Source organism: Athene cunicularia (genome assembly GCF_003259725.1).
Source record: "Athene cunicularia isolate RWA chromosome 2 unlocalized genomic scaffold, athCun1 chr2_part1, whole genome shotgun sequence".
NCBI classification, from domain to species: domain Eukaryota; kingdom Metazoa; phylum Chordata; class Aves; order Strigiformes; family Strigidae; genus Athene; species Athene cunicularia.
Window position 1 is genome coordinate 62399885 of NW_020799095.1, and position 16003 is coordinate 62415887.

The 16003-nt window shown below is 38.0% G+C and overlaps 1 long non-coding RNA gene across 1 annotated transcript in view; it reads left to right on the plus strand.

The window, feature by feature from the left end:
• The window catches only part of LOC113476493, a 31707-nt gene extending 18325 nt beyond the window's left edge, over positions 1 to 13382 (plus strand). The window contains exons 5-7 of the long non-coding RNA XR_003397737.1: positions 5797 to 5929; positions 8777 to 8900; positions 12318 to 13382. This is a non-coding gene — a long non-coding RNA (uncharacterized LOC113476493). The remainder of the gene's footprint in view (positions 1 to 5796; positions 5930 to 8776; positions 8901 to 12317) is intronic.
• The last annotated feature ends 2621 nt before the right edge of the window (positions 13383 to 16003 follow it).

Genomic DNA, 16003 nt, shown 5'->3' on the forward strand with positions numbered 1-16003 from the left:
AAGTGTTGAATTATTGAAGCCAGAGCAACAGGCGCAGAGCTGAAGCTGCTAACTTAGTATGTAATAATTAGTGAAATACGTATGCTCATTAATGAAAGATGTAGCTTAGATATTATAAAACGTGTCTATCCTGAATATATCTTTATCCTTCTTTGTGTGTGGGCAAGTTAACAGAGCCATGGGAGCCAGTTGTCTGGTCTTGGAACCAGCTGTGTGACCTTGCTCATAAATAAATTAGATAAGCAGGGAAGCTCCCTTAGCTTCCTCCTTGAGCCCTGGCCAGGCTCTGGAGGATCTAATTGAAGAGTGAAACCAGATGTTTCCTCTGAAAACAAAGGTGCCAGGTACTCTGGCTTGCTGATTTTTGGTATATAAGGCTGGGCCCGTTTGCAGCAACTTTGGGTGCCTCACCTATGGGTGGATGCACCGCATAGGATTTCCCACTTGCCGGGACAGGCTCTGCAAACCCTCACTGTAACCGGGGCTGCCCAGCCACTGCGGGTCTGGGTGGTGGTAACATATGCAAGTGGTGATGGAGCTTTCTTAATCACTGTTCTCTCTCTCTCAGGTCATAATGATTTGATGCCTTCCCCAGTATTTTCCTATTTGTTTGCTTTTAAGTGCATTATTCTGTCTTTTCTTACTGCATGTTTTCTGTCTTACTCTGTTACATTAGTTATTCCCAGTAAAATGCACCTGCTCTTTTCACTCTGGTGTCCGAGTTGAATTGGGATCCTTAATCAGCAGAACATCTCCCCCATCCCTGGGGGATGACTGAGTGACTGTGGATTTAAACCATTACATCAGTTAATGCAAAATTCCACTTATCTGAAGTTGTAAGAGTTAACACTAAGGTTTTGTCTGATCTCAAGTGCATCTTCTCTTCCAAAGAGATCTTGAGAAGGCATTTGATACTTATCTGTTATTCAGAAAAGGTCTTTTTTCCTTTGATAAAGAAGGCAGTAATCTGTGGTAGCCACGCATCCATGAGTTGACATCACACAGTATTCTAATGGTAGCTTTTCTAGTATGTAGGTAGAGAAGTTAGTGTACGTTCCATTTCCCTATGTTTCTTCTAAGTACGTGAGTTTGGGTTTGGGGATGTTCTTTTTGTTGTTGGTATTGATTATGGCCATACCTGTGTCTGTTACATTATTAGAAGACTTTTTCACAATCTATACCTTCAGTTTAACTATAGAAATCACTTTCTGACTTCTACAGTTGTGTATTTTAATTAATTCAAATTGTCAAAGCTTTTTCCCCAAATATCTTCTTTACCACACTGTTTACTAGGACTGAATTGTCTATACCCAATCTGGATTCCTAGTTTGAAGTTGTCATTGCTCATGTGGAAAGAAATAAATACCTGTTGTAGTAGCTTGCTGAAATTGTTGTAATAAAAAAAAAAAAATGAATTTGAGTTTGGATGGTCAAAGGTCTGATTAGTTCTAGTGAATTAGCAGCTTTTCTAGTAGGTAGGGAGTAGAAAGGGAGTAGATTGATGTGCTTATGGTGTACCTTTCACATAGGCATCTGGGGTTTTTTCCTTCTTTCTTTTTAAATTTAGTCAGTTAACAGGCTGTGTCATAGTCAAAGCACAGTTCAGTCATTACAGATTCACACAGCGGGTAGAGAGGTTGCTCCCAGTGTTCGAAATAACTTGTCTCAGTTTTAAAGAAGTTGGAGAAGTATAAGGTTAAGCACTTTACATCATTATATCATTACACAGTTATTTTTGAACCAGTGGAGTTATGACTATCTAGATTTAGTCTGAGGTTACATATGAAATGTGTCATTATCTGATGAATACATTTCTTTCTGTTTCGGAAGTAAAAAGAGCATTTACAGACTGGAGCTCTGGAGCTCTCTCTGGAATGATGCCTGTAATTACTGCAAAGATTAATAACTAACTTGAACTTTTCATACCTAGTTCTGACGAGTTTTGCTGGGCTATCTGTACAGCAAAACGAACTTCATATTAACACTGTTTTTTTCTTGCAGCCTCTTTGAAGGGCAAACTAATGAAACTACCAATTAGCCATAATACCGGCCTGTGGCTGTCACTTGTTTCTTTCACTAAAGGCCTTGACCCGGTGGCAGAACAGAACCTGTTGTGAATCGCAGCCAGGTCCGTGCTGTGTCCCGCAGCGTAGGTTGAATAGATGATGCCAGAATGGCATAAAGATACTGCTGCGATGGTGACCGCGACTCTGAGTGCGCAGTCTGTGCTGCTACGCAGAGCTCCAGAGTGCCAAAGCAAGTAGCCTCGTTTTCTCCCCAGAATCGTCTCTCATTACACCTAGTTAACAGAATCATTTGGGAAATACATTTTTAGAGTCTACTGATACTTTAAAAAATGGCTTTGAACTGAAAAAGATCTGCTGTCACAAGGTTGTTATCAGAGAAGTGTGGGTAAGGGTATGCAGGGAACAACTATTTTCCTGCTGTCTCGTGGTGCATTTTTGTTTGTTTTGGTTTTTCCCAGACGGGGGCAGCAAATGAACAACATCACACTGGCTTTTACTTCTCAAATGCTTTTTCAGTGTTGCTTTTTGCCTATAGTCCTCAGTGTAGACTACCTGCTGATGTGAGCGGTAAAAATTGTGATTTCTACCTAATTTATTTGCTACAAGGCTAGCTGGAATGTGTTAATTGTAAGTCTTCATTCTTTTCAGTATTAGGTAGTAGAATTTATTTAGTAAAAGCTATTTCAAGTTTACAAAAAAGGCAGTTCTATATGAAGGTTTAAGTTTTTTATAACTATGGCATTAAATGTATGTATGTTTTAAAGTATAAAATAGCTGAACAACTGAACTCCATGATATAATTAGATAACGTCACCTAAGTCTTGCTTAATGTCTTTCAAATATTTATGTATTTCAAGTTAAATTAATGCAATATTACAATTCAAAATTATGTTCTTATAGTCATTGTTCTCCCATCAGAAAATAAAACTGAGAATACACTAAATATAGTGAAGTTTTTAATTCGCGTATTAATCCATTCATGTACAAGGATGACTTGTGCATTCTGCTGACAGCGCATGTGAGTTAAAGACCTCAATTCACAGGGCATACTAGTGATACTAAACTTATTACCAGATTTTATTGTCTTATTTCAGCAATGGAGTACAGTTTTATCATGTAAAACTTTATGGAGGCATACATCATTACTGGAGTATAGGGCTTTTTATGACTATGGGAAAGTGCTGATTAATACCTACCTTTGTGAATTTCTTGAAAGTGTGTGGCCCTAATTCTCAAGTTACAGATCAGGTAGTTAGCATGAAGCCGCAGAGAGAGGGCAGTCTAACCTTTTCTGTTGCTGAGTTTTATCCAATAGTTGATATAAAGAAGGGAAAATCGTAGTGGCATCAGTGAGTATCAGCTGCCTATAATCAGTGTTCAAAAGCTAACTGGGAAGAATTAAACTGATTCCTAACAAGACTGATTTATTAGTAGTCTTGCCTGTTTCATTAAAATCGTGTTATAATGCATGTGGGACCTCTGTGGAGCCTAAAACTTGATCAAGAGTACTCAAGGCCCTTTGGTCTTAATGGGTTGGAATTTCCTGTCTCAGATACACCTTATTTATATCTGAAGGATGAAAGGTTCCTTTGGACTTTCACTCCTTAACCTTAGAAGATGGAACCGACCCTCGTAGTAATTGTTTTTCTCTCTTCCCCGCTCCCCCTTTCTTCTTTTCTTTTTTCATTAAGGAAAAAAGAACACATCAGTATTTGTGGGCAGTCTGCACCACAAGTGATGCATAAGATAGGCACTGCCTGCAACATTATCAGAATTCTGAAATCTCTATTTAAAACTATTAAATATGCTGGAAGTAGGCAGCTATGCTTACACTTCTTTTAAGGAGTAGTTCAAACAGGTAGAAAATCCAAATAGCTCTACTTTTCTACAAAGCATTTAATCCCCTAACAAAGGAAGGTTGTTCTGCTATGTCATTGTGAAAGACATATCCTTTAAAAGTGTAAAAAGTACAGTTTTCTTTCTGATTTCAAGGAGTAGAAATGGCAACAAAGAACATTTTCATAGCTTGTGAATGAGCACGTTGTACCTTTGAACTGCTGTACTTCTTTTGGATTCACAAAGATATTACAGAAATTAGTCTCTGCATTTTTGGTCTCTGCTTCATAGCTCTAAAAATGTTCCGTCTGTTCTGTAGGAGTTTAGAATCTAAATGTTTGACAGGCTGTTTGGGGTTTTTTTGTTGATGGTTTTTCCTCTTGAAAGATCACAAATGTTTAGGGAAGAGGGGAGAAATTATTACAAAGAATTATTCAGAATGGCACAACTTGCCTTTCAGAGTTGGCTTTCATATTGAAGCCCACTGTTTAAATCCCTGATTTTTTCCATATAGGTCCTTGGTTCTACTGAGATCACTTTTTTAGCTTTCACACCTTCTATGCATCGAACATTTCAACAACTCCCCTGAGTATTTCAGTTCCTTTATGCGAGTTAAGGGCTTTTATTCTTTGGGCAATATAAGCTTGATTTCTCTGGTGCAAGAAAGTGTTAATCCACACAAATAATTGAGGATTAAATCCCCTTTTGCATCTTTTATGTTTTGAGTACCATTGCATAAAATAACAGCTGCATGAGTCACTCTTAATTAAGAATTAGAAGGAATACTTTTACCAGTAGAAGTCTGGAGTATAATATAAAGTCATTTCATTGTTTTCTGAAATACTTTGTTTTCAAAATAGCAGGTCTTTAATTACTTTCACAAATGTGTCATGAAAATGTGTTTTCATTATAGAGTGTTTAAAGAATGACTAATCTTGTTTATTACATCTAACGTGAATGAAGTGCATGTATTTGGGAATAGTATTTACTTAGTAATTAATTATTTACAGGTGTGATTTGAAAGGATGTTGTTTCCTTTTGCTGAGTGCTGATCAATAATGTGGATAGAGATGTAAGCACCTTTTAAACCTCCTATAGTTGACTTCCACAGGATAAGGATTTTAAATTTCTTCCATGCTTGTATTTTTCCTTTTGAAATGATTGTGCATGAAAGATGTGACCTTACAGCATTATAGACTTGTGTTTCAACTTGTGACTAGCCAGTACTTCTTCCCTTGTTGCTGAGTTTTGAGGAACTTTAAGTGCTTGAGACATAGAGTTAAATGATTTTGAGGTATTCTAAGCATGGTGTAGGGAAGAATCTGGAAAATCAAAGAATTTAGAACAACCGATCTGTGATCTGTGTAGGCCTTTTCAAACATTTTACAGTTTTGTTCCCTAGGAATCCTCTCTTTGTATATAAGCATACATATAATTTTCATATGCATTAATTTTCCATTTAAATACATTCTTCTTGCAGACCTGAAATAGTGGCAGGTCATGCAGCGGAGAAGGTAGAATCTGCCTTTTTCAGCCAGACAGTAAATTTCTAGAAAACTTAGGTGGACCATTCAGACATCAAAATATAACAATCCAATATGATTATGTTGCATTATTCAATAATGGCTGCTACTAAATTACTTCAACACAGAAGAGTATGTCATTCTGGGAATATAAATAAATAATTGAAAGATAATAAAATAATAACTGAAGTATTTGAATGTAGACAGGTCTGATGGGAATTTTTGTGCTCTCATCTCTCCCATAGTGATATCAGTCTTTCCTAACTAATAGCCTTAAATACTCCTAATAAAAGGCATTAAAAGCCTAAATTAACACAGGAACTGTGAAATGTCATCCCTTCAGAATACTTACACAGGAAGAATAGATGATGATTTTCCAGCCGTGACAAGGTTCATTTCTTTTCTGACAGGAAGTGTTCTTATAGTTAGCTCTGCAGAAGCACATGGGAACACATGCTGGCATCAAAGCCTTCCATTGCCAGCTCTGCAAGTACGAAACCAGGCTCAAGGCCTCTCTGATACAGCAGATGCAAATGCATACAGGTAGGTTACATCTATTTCTTCTTTATGTTACCACTTAGGTTACCACTGCTTAGAGAGAAAAAAAAATGGACTGTACTGTTGAATATTGAATGCTGTGTAGGACATGAAAAGAATTTATAGAGAAAAGGGTTATTTTTTTACCTATTGGTAGTTCTCCCTCTTACACTGAATATGCAAAAAACAAACACTGTGACCCTGATTTAACAAAACTGGCAAATTTTTAACCTTTTTTTTTTTATGGCATTTAGAGATATTGTTCTTTAAGGATATGTTTGATCCTGGTTTAGGTCTTATATTCAGAAGATGGTTATATAAAGGTATAGACAGTGCAAAGACAAGGACAGCTTATGTCCCTGTCTCCTTAACCGAAAAGGATATCTTTGCTAGCTCAGAGGGATGTAGACTTCAACCAGTTCATAATTTTTTTTCTGTACTGGTACTCCATGTCCAGGAAAGAATGGGAATGTCTTCTCAAAACTTTTTAAATCAACTTGCACGTATTAGCATATTTCAAAATTTCTAATGTAATAGATTGTTGTTTGTCCACTTTGACTACATTCCCTTTTGCTTTCTGGAAATCTTCCTGCTTCAGTTTTCTGTTTTAAATGTTGAACCTCTATCAAAGGCCCAGCCTCAGAGGCCCAAACCCCCAGACTGATGCTCTGAGGTTCCTTCTGTCTTGGTCAAGTGATTTGTTTACATAGACTTTGTGTTGCCATAATTAAGTCCATCATTCTGCCAAAAAAGGCACTTGCATTAGAAATTCTGAATTACATAAAAGAATGGATGTTGTAGCACTGTCTGCTTGGAACTGTTGGTATTTAAAAAGTGAAGCCTTTCCCCTTTCTTCTGAACTGAGCATTTTACAGGATTAGAAAATAAGTTTAACTGAATGAATAGGATGGGAACGTGCTATGTTGCGTTAATGGCCTTCTGAAACTGCTGCTTGATGTGTGCAGTGACTGGGTGGACAGGACAGTGGGGAGCCAATTAGCTGCTTGTGATAATATTTAAATAAATCATCTTGTGGAGAACTCGTCCTATAGGACCCGGCAGTGTAGTGAACAGGGAATATCTGCCTTTGTCTGCACTGACAAAATTAATGTTTCAGCAAGTTGAAGAAATAAAATACTCTTGCAGTGGTTTGGCAGGAGTGCAACGCTCCGATACTTGAGCGACGTGGGTGGTGCTCCGTCCCGCAGCGCTGGAGCCATGGCATCACACGCGGCGGCAGAGGAGAGTAGACAGATGTCTGGCAGGAACCATAGGTGTGAAGGGGGCTGATAGACTTCTCATGCTACTGGGACAGATGGCTCTCAATCTCTGTGGCAGCAAGTATGCCATGTCTTCAAAGACAGACATTTGCTCTATTAAATATTCTTAGCTTATGTAGAAGGCAACTGACAGGGCTTCAAAAGGTGCAAGAAAAGGAGAGATACCCGAAGAAGAGATAATTGACTTCTCCTAGGAAGCGGACCAGGCAGTGTGGCCGGGTGCTGTTAATGATGATCAGGTGCATAAGTAGACAAGTGACCGAAACAACACAAAATAAGTTAAACTCTTGCAAAAACCAAAGACAATGTTACTGTCTAGAAGAAGGATTGCAAATCCAGAACTGTCTCCTATTCATTGTTCTGCTGCTGACCTGCTATGTAACCTACAGCAAACACATGTAATGCGTTTTAGGAAGGTGCTTATCTCTGAAAAAGCAACTTATTGAGGTATCAAGCCATTGACAACTGGGGGTAAACATAGAAAATGCTTTGAATTCCACATCATGCTGACTATGCAATTGTCACACAATGTGATATCCCCTGCATTAATTCTTAAAAGATAATTCTAATAAAACTAGAGCTCGAGAGTTACTTGTAGTAATGTTGTCATGAAATGTCTTGAGAAGAATTATTACTATACGAGGGCTGGTGTTAGGACTTAGATTCTTGAAATATTTTAATTTTTTTTTTTAAACTCAAATGTATTTACTTGTTTGGTTTGTGGTTTATTTTGGTTTTGGCTGCAAAAATGGAAGTAAATTTGCTTGTTTGGGCATAAGACCAAACGACTTCCAGAGGTCTCATTAAGCCTTGACCATTCTGCGATTCTGGTGTTTTTTTCAGTCTGTGGTTTCATTCTGGTTAGGTTCGTTTCAGGTTCACCACTGTAAGGCTAATATTTCAGAATTTTCATACATCAGAAAAACATGAAGATAAATATTTTAAATTAGAAATTGTCAGTGGGAATGTAGATGAAAAGGAAGGCTAGTCCTTAAGACTGTATCTCTCAATGTTTTTGTTATTGAAAGTCATTGTTTTCCTTTGTGTTTGTGACCTAAATGTTGTCCTTGCCGTCTTTACAGAAAATTCTTTGTGTGTTTTCTTCATTAAGTTAAAATTACTTTTCCTTAATGTAATTTCCTTTTGCTTCTTGAAAATTTCCTGTTCTGCTACATTTCCCCTTTCTGGGGGATTTTTTTGGGTTTTGTTTGTTTTTAATTGGTGACAGAGTATGCTGGAAGTTGGACCTCTGAACTTTGATTCAGGAAAAAGGATAAAAACTAAATTTGGAAATTGTTCTGGCCAGTTTTTCTTGATTAGACTTACGGTGGAAGACAAATTCAGATGCAGGAGGTCTCCTACTGGTAAAACAGACTATAACATTCAACCACCTATACCATTATCTAAGATGGTATATCTTTATTGGCAATAAGGTCATGTGAAAGATAAGCTGTGGCTTTGAGGATATGCTGTAAATGCTAATTCACTGATATTCTTGTGAATTTCTCACACACACTTTGTGTTCTCATAGAAGATAAGACAACCTTCATATTTGCTTTCCATTTCCTGGTAGGTGAAAAGGTTTTCAGATGTGAGATCTGCCCTTATGCCTCCATTGGTGCAAGCTTTCTGCAGCAGCACTTCTGAACATGTGCTAGTGAGAGGCCCTACAAATGTTGACTCTGTTCATATAGTTGGTAAGTGTAAATAATCCCTGTTTAACAAATGCTGTAAACCTGTTGGCTTTCAAAAAACACCGCCACCACCACACTACACTTTAAGGTTTGCACTCTTACCCATTAATAAAAGCCAAGTCAAGCATTTAATTATATTCCCATTGGGAGCTTGGCTCTATGAAGGCCAAGGGGCTTCATATTGTTTTGTTTAAAGGAGTTGCTTTCTATCCCCTCTTTATGGCTCTTTCTGTATATAAGTACTACATTGACTGTGCTGGAAGATGCATGAACACTAATGTGATAAATACAAAAACATCCAGTGGAAGGTGATGTTAGTATCTGTGTCTGCATGTGAAGCAGTACTGAACCAAACGGTAGTGACTTGTATAAAAAACAAAAATGTGTTCTTCACTAACTGTATGTCTTAATTTGCTATATTAGATGTGCCATGTTGCTTTTTCATGCTGATTTTCTCTTCAGCTTTGCTTGTAGTGTTTTCATTCCACCCTCCCTCCTGCCCGCCCCCACCGATTGAGGAAATGATCACATTTCTGACAGTGCTAACACATTTCATTTTGCAGTGTTGGCAAAGTGCATCATGTGATGAGTGGGAGCATTACTTAGTCTTAGTGAAGCTGAAGTACATGTTGAAAGTATGTACTTAGCAGCCTTAGAGGCTGTTTAAATGTTAAATTCTTGTGTGTTTAAACTCTGTGTGCCAAATGATGTGCTGTTTGCTTTGGGTTTTTCAAACTGGAAAGGTTTAAACTAAAATAAGCTAATGTCCACCAGTCACTTGTTGAGAGATACAGTGTTTGGTGGAGAGATGACTTGATTAGTTTTGGTTTGCTACTTATGTGGGATAAAGCTTAATTTACTCTGTTTCTTTATCTGTCATAATAAAGGTAATTCTGATTACAAAACTAGTGCTCCTTTTGGAGAGTCTTTTGATGCCAGAATTAAAATCTGGAAACGCATCTATCAGAAGTGATAAGATACCTCAAGCCTAAAGTAAATTCCTTCACTGAGAGCTTTTCAGTATCTAGTAATATAATAGCAGGGAGAAAGGCTTTTTTCCTAATTTTTGTGGTGGCTGTGTAAAAGTGCAGAATTGTAAGCATTATCCAAATGTTGTAACAAAAAATGAAGGAAATACATGTAATGGAATGGTCACTTACTGGCCTTGTTACAAAGATGATATTTGTTTGCAGATACTTACTTTGTAGAAGGTATCGTGTATGTCCTGATACATAAGCAGGGAAAAATAATGGTTGGAAAATTTGAGGGGAATGGTAGTGGTGAACTCCATAGATACAGTGTAACACTGGTAACCTTCATGCATTACTGTAGTAGGCACAAGTAACCCAATTTCCTCTCCTATCAGACAAACTTTAGTTATAGGAAACAGCTAAAAACTTATTATGTAATGAGAGTCTCTGGGATCAGGAAGTGAACGTTTTAACCAGTGTCTGTAAGAATAAATGATAATACTGTCTGAATCTACTCTTATATGTAAAATTTGTACTTACAAAATACCTAGTTCCTGTCATCATAGTGGTAATTGCAAATGCCTGCATAGTGTTCCAGACCTAAATAGTTTGGATGTTTGAAATCTCCATTTGTGAAACAGTTTGCCTGAATTGGGTAAATACAGCTAAGGGATTTTTTTTCTTAAGTAATCTATTTCAGGTCTGTAATAGCCTTAAGATTCTTAAGCACAGTAGAATGTAATACCCTCTATTTCTGAAATTGTATCAAAAATATAACAAAAGGAGGAATATAAAAAGAGAAAAAGTGAAAGAAAAAAAAAAAAAAAACAAAAACACAACAAACCCAACACCCTTTTCCAGTTCCCAAGTTTATATTTTACACCCACATAGAACCCATGGACTGATTCATTGGGCTGTATTCAGAAGTGAGGTGCAAAGGGTAGAAATCACACATAGACAAACAGATCTGAGTGTAAGCAGGACTAAGGATGGCATAACTGCAGTGTTGAAATATGCAGAAAAGTATCTTCTCTAAACTTTTCCAGTATTGTGATTTAGTTTGTGAATAAATATTTATTATTTACTCCTATTAAATTAGAAAAGTTTCATTATTCAGACTGTTACCCATTAAGACTATTTGTGCTTTTGAGTTTATCAGTAACATTGAATGTAAACTGATACAGTGAAATACGAAGTGGCAACTGCTTATCAAAAATCAGGGTTACAGTGAAATGCAAATTTAAAGTGTATCTCCATGTATTGATATACATACACACACAAATATATGTACATAATGAAATCAGGAATTTAAATGTGTGTGTTACTGGGCTGTTCACAACTGGTAGAGGCTTTTTTAAGGCTTTTGTCATTTCAAGAGCTCAGAGCTATATAGAAGAGGAGATTTAAATTTGCTTGAGATCTCTGCCTTGCTTAGTGAGCGTGAAGAGTCAGATGAGTGCTTCTGATGGCACAGAATCTGATAAGTTCACGTTTTTGGTAGTTTTGCTGTCAAAAGACTTCAAGAGGATTTCCTGGAAGTTGTGCTTTCCTGACGATTATACAGATAGGGATTTATAGATTTCTGTGCTGCTTTAATAAGAACGTATGGGGAAAATATTTCATCTTTTGTGTAAATCTTAACTTGAAAGCGACAAGTTTTTCTATGCCTGTGTAGTAAAATATTTTCTTATGTGACAAATCAGCCAATTACATTTTTTGTTAGTTGTGATTGGAAATAGGGTTTAAGGTATGTTTTTCTGATTAAGCATATTTTAAGAAAGGATAGAGTCTTTTGTTTGTTGCATCCGCTTAAATAACACCACCACCTAAGTACCACAACCCTGAATATAAAAAACCTGTAAATATTTCCAGCACTAACCATGAGGTTTTTAAACTGGTATGGTGTATACAGTGCTAAGTCTAAGAATGAATTTAAGCCAATTTAGCTGGTTGTTTAATCTGGCCTCTCTGTGGATCCCCTTCTGTACTCAGTGGAGAATGATGGGCATTCCCACAAGACGTCTTAATATCATATGAGACGTTACTTAAATGGGGGGGCTAATTTGCCCCCATTAGGGTGACTCACTGCCTGCTTACAGTTAACTTTACAGAGAAGAGCTAGAAGATAATGTGCCTGTTTGCTAACATCATGTGGGATGAATCCTACTGTACATGATTATTTTAATTTCTTAGCTGATAGGGCTGCAAATAGTTGTTGCCAAAATAAACAGATCCTCCATATCTGTTTAAGGAAAACCTTAAATTTGGAGAAGCTTACATTACAAATTGTTAAGTTTTGAAATCTGATTGTTTGATGTTAGGTAATAAGTGCTGAGACTAACCCACAAGTCTAAGTCTGGGTTCTCTTACAGCCTGTATATGGTTGCTTGTGCAGTGCTCACTGCTACTGATGCTACTAATGACTGATACATTTTTAATTTTTTTACAGCATTCGGAAGAAGAGCTTGGAATCACACTGGTGAGGCATTTGACTGTAGTTTTTGCTGCTGTTCTTCCCGTGACAAGCAACTTCTCCAAAAAAACATTAAGAAATATCATCTGGGTTCAGGAACCTCATTAACCAGTTCCCAGCCCACATTTACCCTCAGATCACTTCCTGTGGAACACTAGGTTCTTCATGCTTAAACTGCCACCAGAGCATCCTGGCAAATAAAGAAGCTGTTGGCATTGTCAGACTTTTCTGCTGAAAGACAGGGATTATCTGGAAAACGAGAAGAAACCATCCTTATGTGGTAGTTAGAAGCACTTAGAATCATCTTCCCAAAAAAGCTCTGTGTGCATTACGATACAGATTGTGCCTCTGGTTTGCTGAGAGGCACACGAAGACTGGTGTGGCACAAAGGGTGGATGTGTTGATTTTTGTTCTGGTCACCTCTTGCTGATATATTTCACTTACTTACAAATGGAGAGTTTGACATTTCAAGGTAGAATCTGTTGAAATGTCCAAAGCTGACATTGAACCCTACAGGTCATTTCTATACTACATCTCTCATTTTTAATACAGGTCTCTATATAAAATAATAAATGAACAAGAAAATCTACTGATGCCATAGCAGTCATAATGTGGTTAACTAAGTCTCTTCATGGTTATTTTTTATAACAAATCGTGTCTATTATCAAAAGCTAATCCAGCGTTGAAGTAAAAATATAAACTATTGATATATGACATCAAATAAACTTGACTTGAAAATTCATTGGTTAAATACATCTGTACCTTATTTAGCCAAATAGAAATTGCTTACTTTAAAAAAAGATTAAATTAGAAGAATGGAATACTTTCTAAATTTAGGTTGTTAGAGGACTGGTTTTACTCTAAGACTCCACATTTATTCTTTGACTATGGTGGTTTTGTGGATTCTGTTGTTAGCTATGAGTGTTACTCAGGAAATGTAACTCTTGCTAAAAATAAAAAACCTAACATCACAACTTCCTACCAGACAGAATCAAATAGTGACTGAAGTGTGCCTACACTGCTCTCTTAAACACAATTGTAAAGAATATACTACTTCAACAGGATAGAGGTTTCCCTTCAGGTAAGTTTTAGATTACTTGATCTACAGGAAAATATTACTAAGAGAGTTATGTGGAGAGTAGCTACTGGCAAATTGTAGGTAGAATCTTTATTAAAAGAATTAGAGAAACTTTTTTCAGAAAAAATTCTCATACTGTTAGAAACTGATGAGCGTCAGAGACCTCATCTTCCTGTTGTACAGTTGGAACAGAAAAGGTTGGAAATGCATATCAAACATAAACACTTGGGTCCTCTTCATCTGGAAGTATAATAGTTGGACATTTGCAACTGGGTACATACATAATTACTAATGGGAAGTATTTTCTTTCCTTAGTACAGTTTCCACTGCAGCATTTAGTAAGACCTTTGACGCTGTTTCCCACAGCATCCTCCTGGCGAAACTGGCTGCTTGTGGCTTGGAAGGGCACACACTTTGCTGAGTAAAAAAATGGCTGGATGACTGAGCCCAAAGAGTTGTGGTGAACGGAGTTAAATCCAGTTGGTGGCCAGTCACGAGTGGTGTCCCCCAGGGCTCAGTTTTGGGGCCGCTCTTGTTTAACATCTTTATTGATGATCTAGACGAGGAGATCGAGTGCACCCTCAGTCAGTTTGCAAATGACACCCAGTTGGGTGGGAGTGTTGATCTACTCGAGGGTAGGGAGGCTCTGCAGAGAGACCTGGACAGGCTGGAGCCATGGGCTGAGGCCAACTGGAGGAGTTTCCATAAGGCCAAATGCCAGGGGCTGCCCTTGGGCCACAACAACCCCCAGCAGCGCTACAGGCTTGGGGAGGAGTGGCTGGAGAGCTGCCAGTCAGAGAGGGACCTGGGGTGTTGATTGACAGCCGGATGAACAGGAGCCAGCAGTGTGCCCAGGTGGCCAAGCAGGCCAATGGCATCCTGGCTTGTGTCAGCAATAGCGTGGCCAGCAGGGATAGGGAAGGGATCTCACCCCTGTACTTGGCACTGGTGAGGCTGCACTTCGATTCCTGTGTTCAGTTTTGGGCCCCTCACTACAAAAAGGACATTGAATGACTCGAGCGTGTCCAGAGAAGGGCAACGGAGCTGGTGCAGGGTCTGGAGCACAGGTCCAGATGGGAGTGACTGAGGGAACTGGGGGTGTTTAGTCTGGAGAGGAGGAGGCTGAGGGGAGACCTCATCGCCCTCTACAGCTACCTGAAAGGAGGTTGCAGAGAGCTGGGGATGAGCGTCTTTAGCCTGGTAGTAAGCGATAGGACAAGAGGGAATGGGCTCACGTTGTGCCAGGGAAGGTTTAGACTGGATATTAGGAAGCATTTCTTTCCAGAAGGGGTTGTTAGGTGTTGGAATGGGCTGCCCAGGGAGGTGGTGGAGTCCCCATCCCTGGAGGTGTTTAAGATTTGGGTCGACATAGTGCTGAGGGATGTGGTGTAGTTGGGAACTGTCAGTGCGAGTTTAATGATTGGACTGGATGATCTTCAAGGTCCTTTCCAACCTAGTGGATTCTGTGATTTTTAACTTTTTTGTACAATAGTCTGATGGTTCTTTAACTTGAATTACTTGAATGGTAAGTACCCATTTATGACAACAGCAGTATTTTACTCTGAAGGATTCCAGCAGCTTTTCACCAACTTTGCATTGGGGAAATATTTTGATCCTTGTTGATGTTAGGCCCAGAGGACATTGACTTAACATTTTTGTTGTTTAATAGCATTTTGCAGTAGCAAAAGATGCGATCTGCAGAGGGGATGTAGATATGTGGAATTTAATTAATGAAACTGGAATTCAGCCAAAACTCAGATCAACAGTCCCAATCTTGCAAAAAGCACAAGAGGACTTTAATAGCTGGTAAGTGAACTGAGCTTTCATTTTGATGTCACCTTGACAATTGTGGTGTAAGCAATCTAATACCTACTTTTCCAGGGAAATTATTCAGCAATATTGTGAAGGATGGTTTATGCCACTTACTAAATTACTAGTAATTACAAGAGATTACTTCTGGCAGCATTCTATCCTGTTTTCACATCTTTCATATAAGCACAAAGCTCAACCTTAGCATTTGAGCTTTACAGCTTGGAGTAGCAGAGATGCAGGCGTAGAATGGTGCAGTTGCATGCCCACTAGAATTTTTAATGTGCTGATTTTTTTTTCCAATTTTTTTCCCACTGTTTTTAGTACAGTCTGTATAGTATTCTTCATAATTTAATTAAGAATGGGTTCTTGGATATAAAATAAGTGCTTTATTTCTTTTTTACATATTTATTAGCCTATTGTAAGTGGGCAGAAATAGTCAACATTAGTCAGTTTACTGAAAAGACTGACTGCTGATAGCAGTTTTTATATGTATAAGGTATGATTTATAGAGCCAAATTCTAATCTGTTCTTTATACTAGCTTCAGGCAGTACAGTAATTCTGCAGTAAAGTGAAGGATTTTGATGTGTCCTTGTTAGTAATCCTTCAATATAACATGATCTATCAGAAATACTACCTTGCTCTCTAGAAAAGGAACAGAAAGTAATAATGTTTCTTGTTTGTTGTGTTAGACATCTTGGAATACTAGCCTTTTATCAAAAGTCCACGCACCCTGGTCATTCAGGAGTAGCTCCTGATAGAAGACTAAAATGG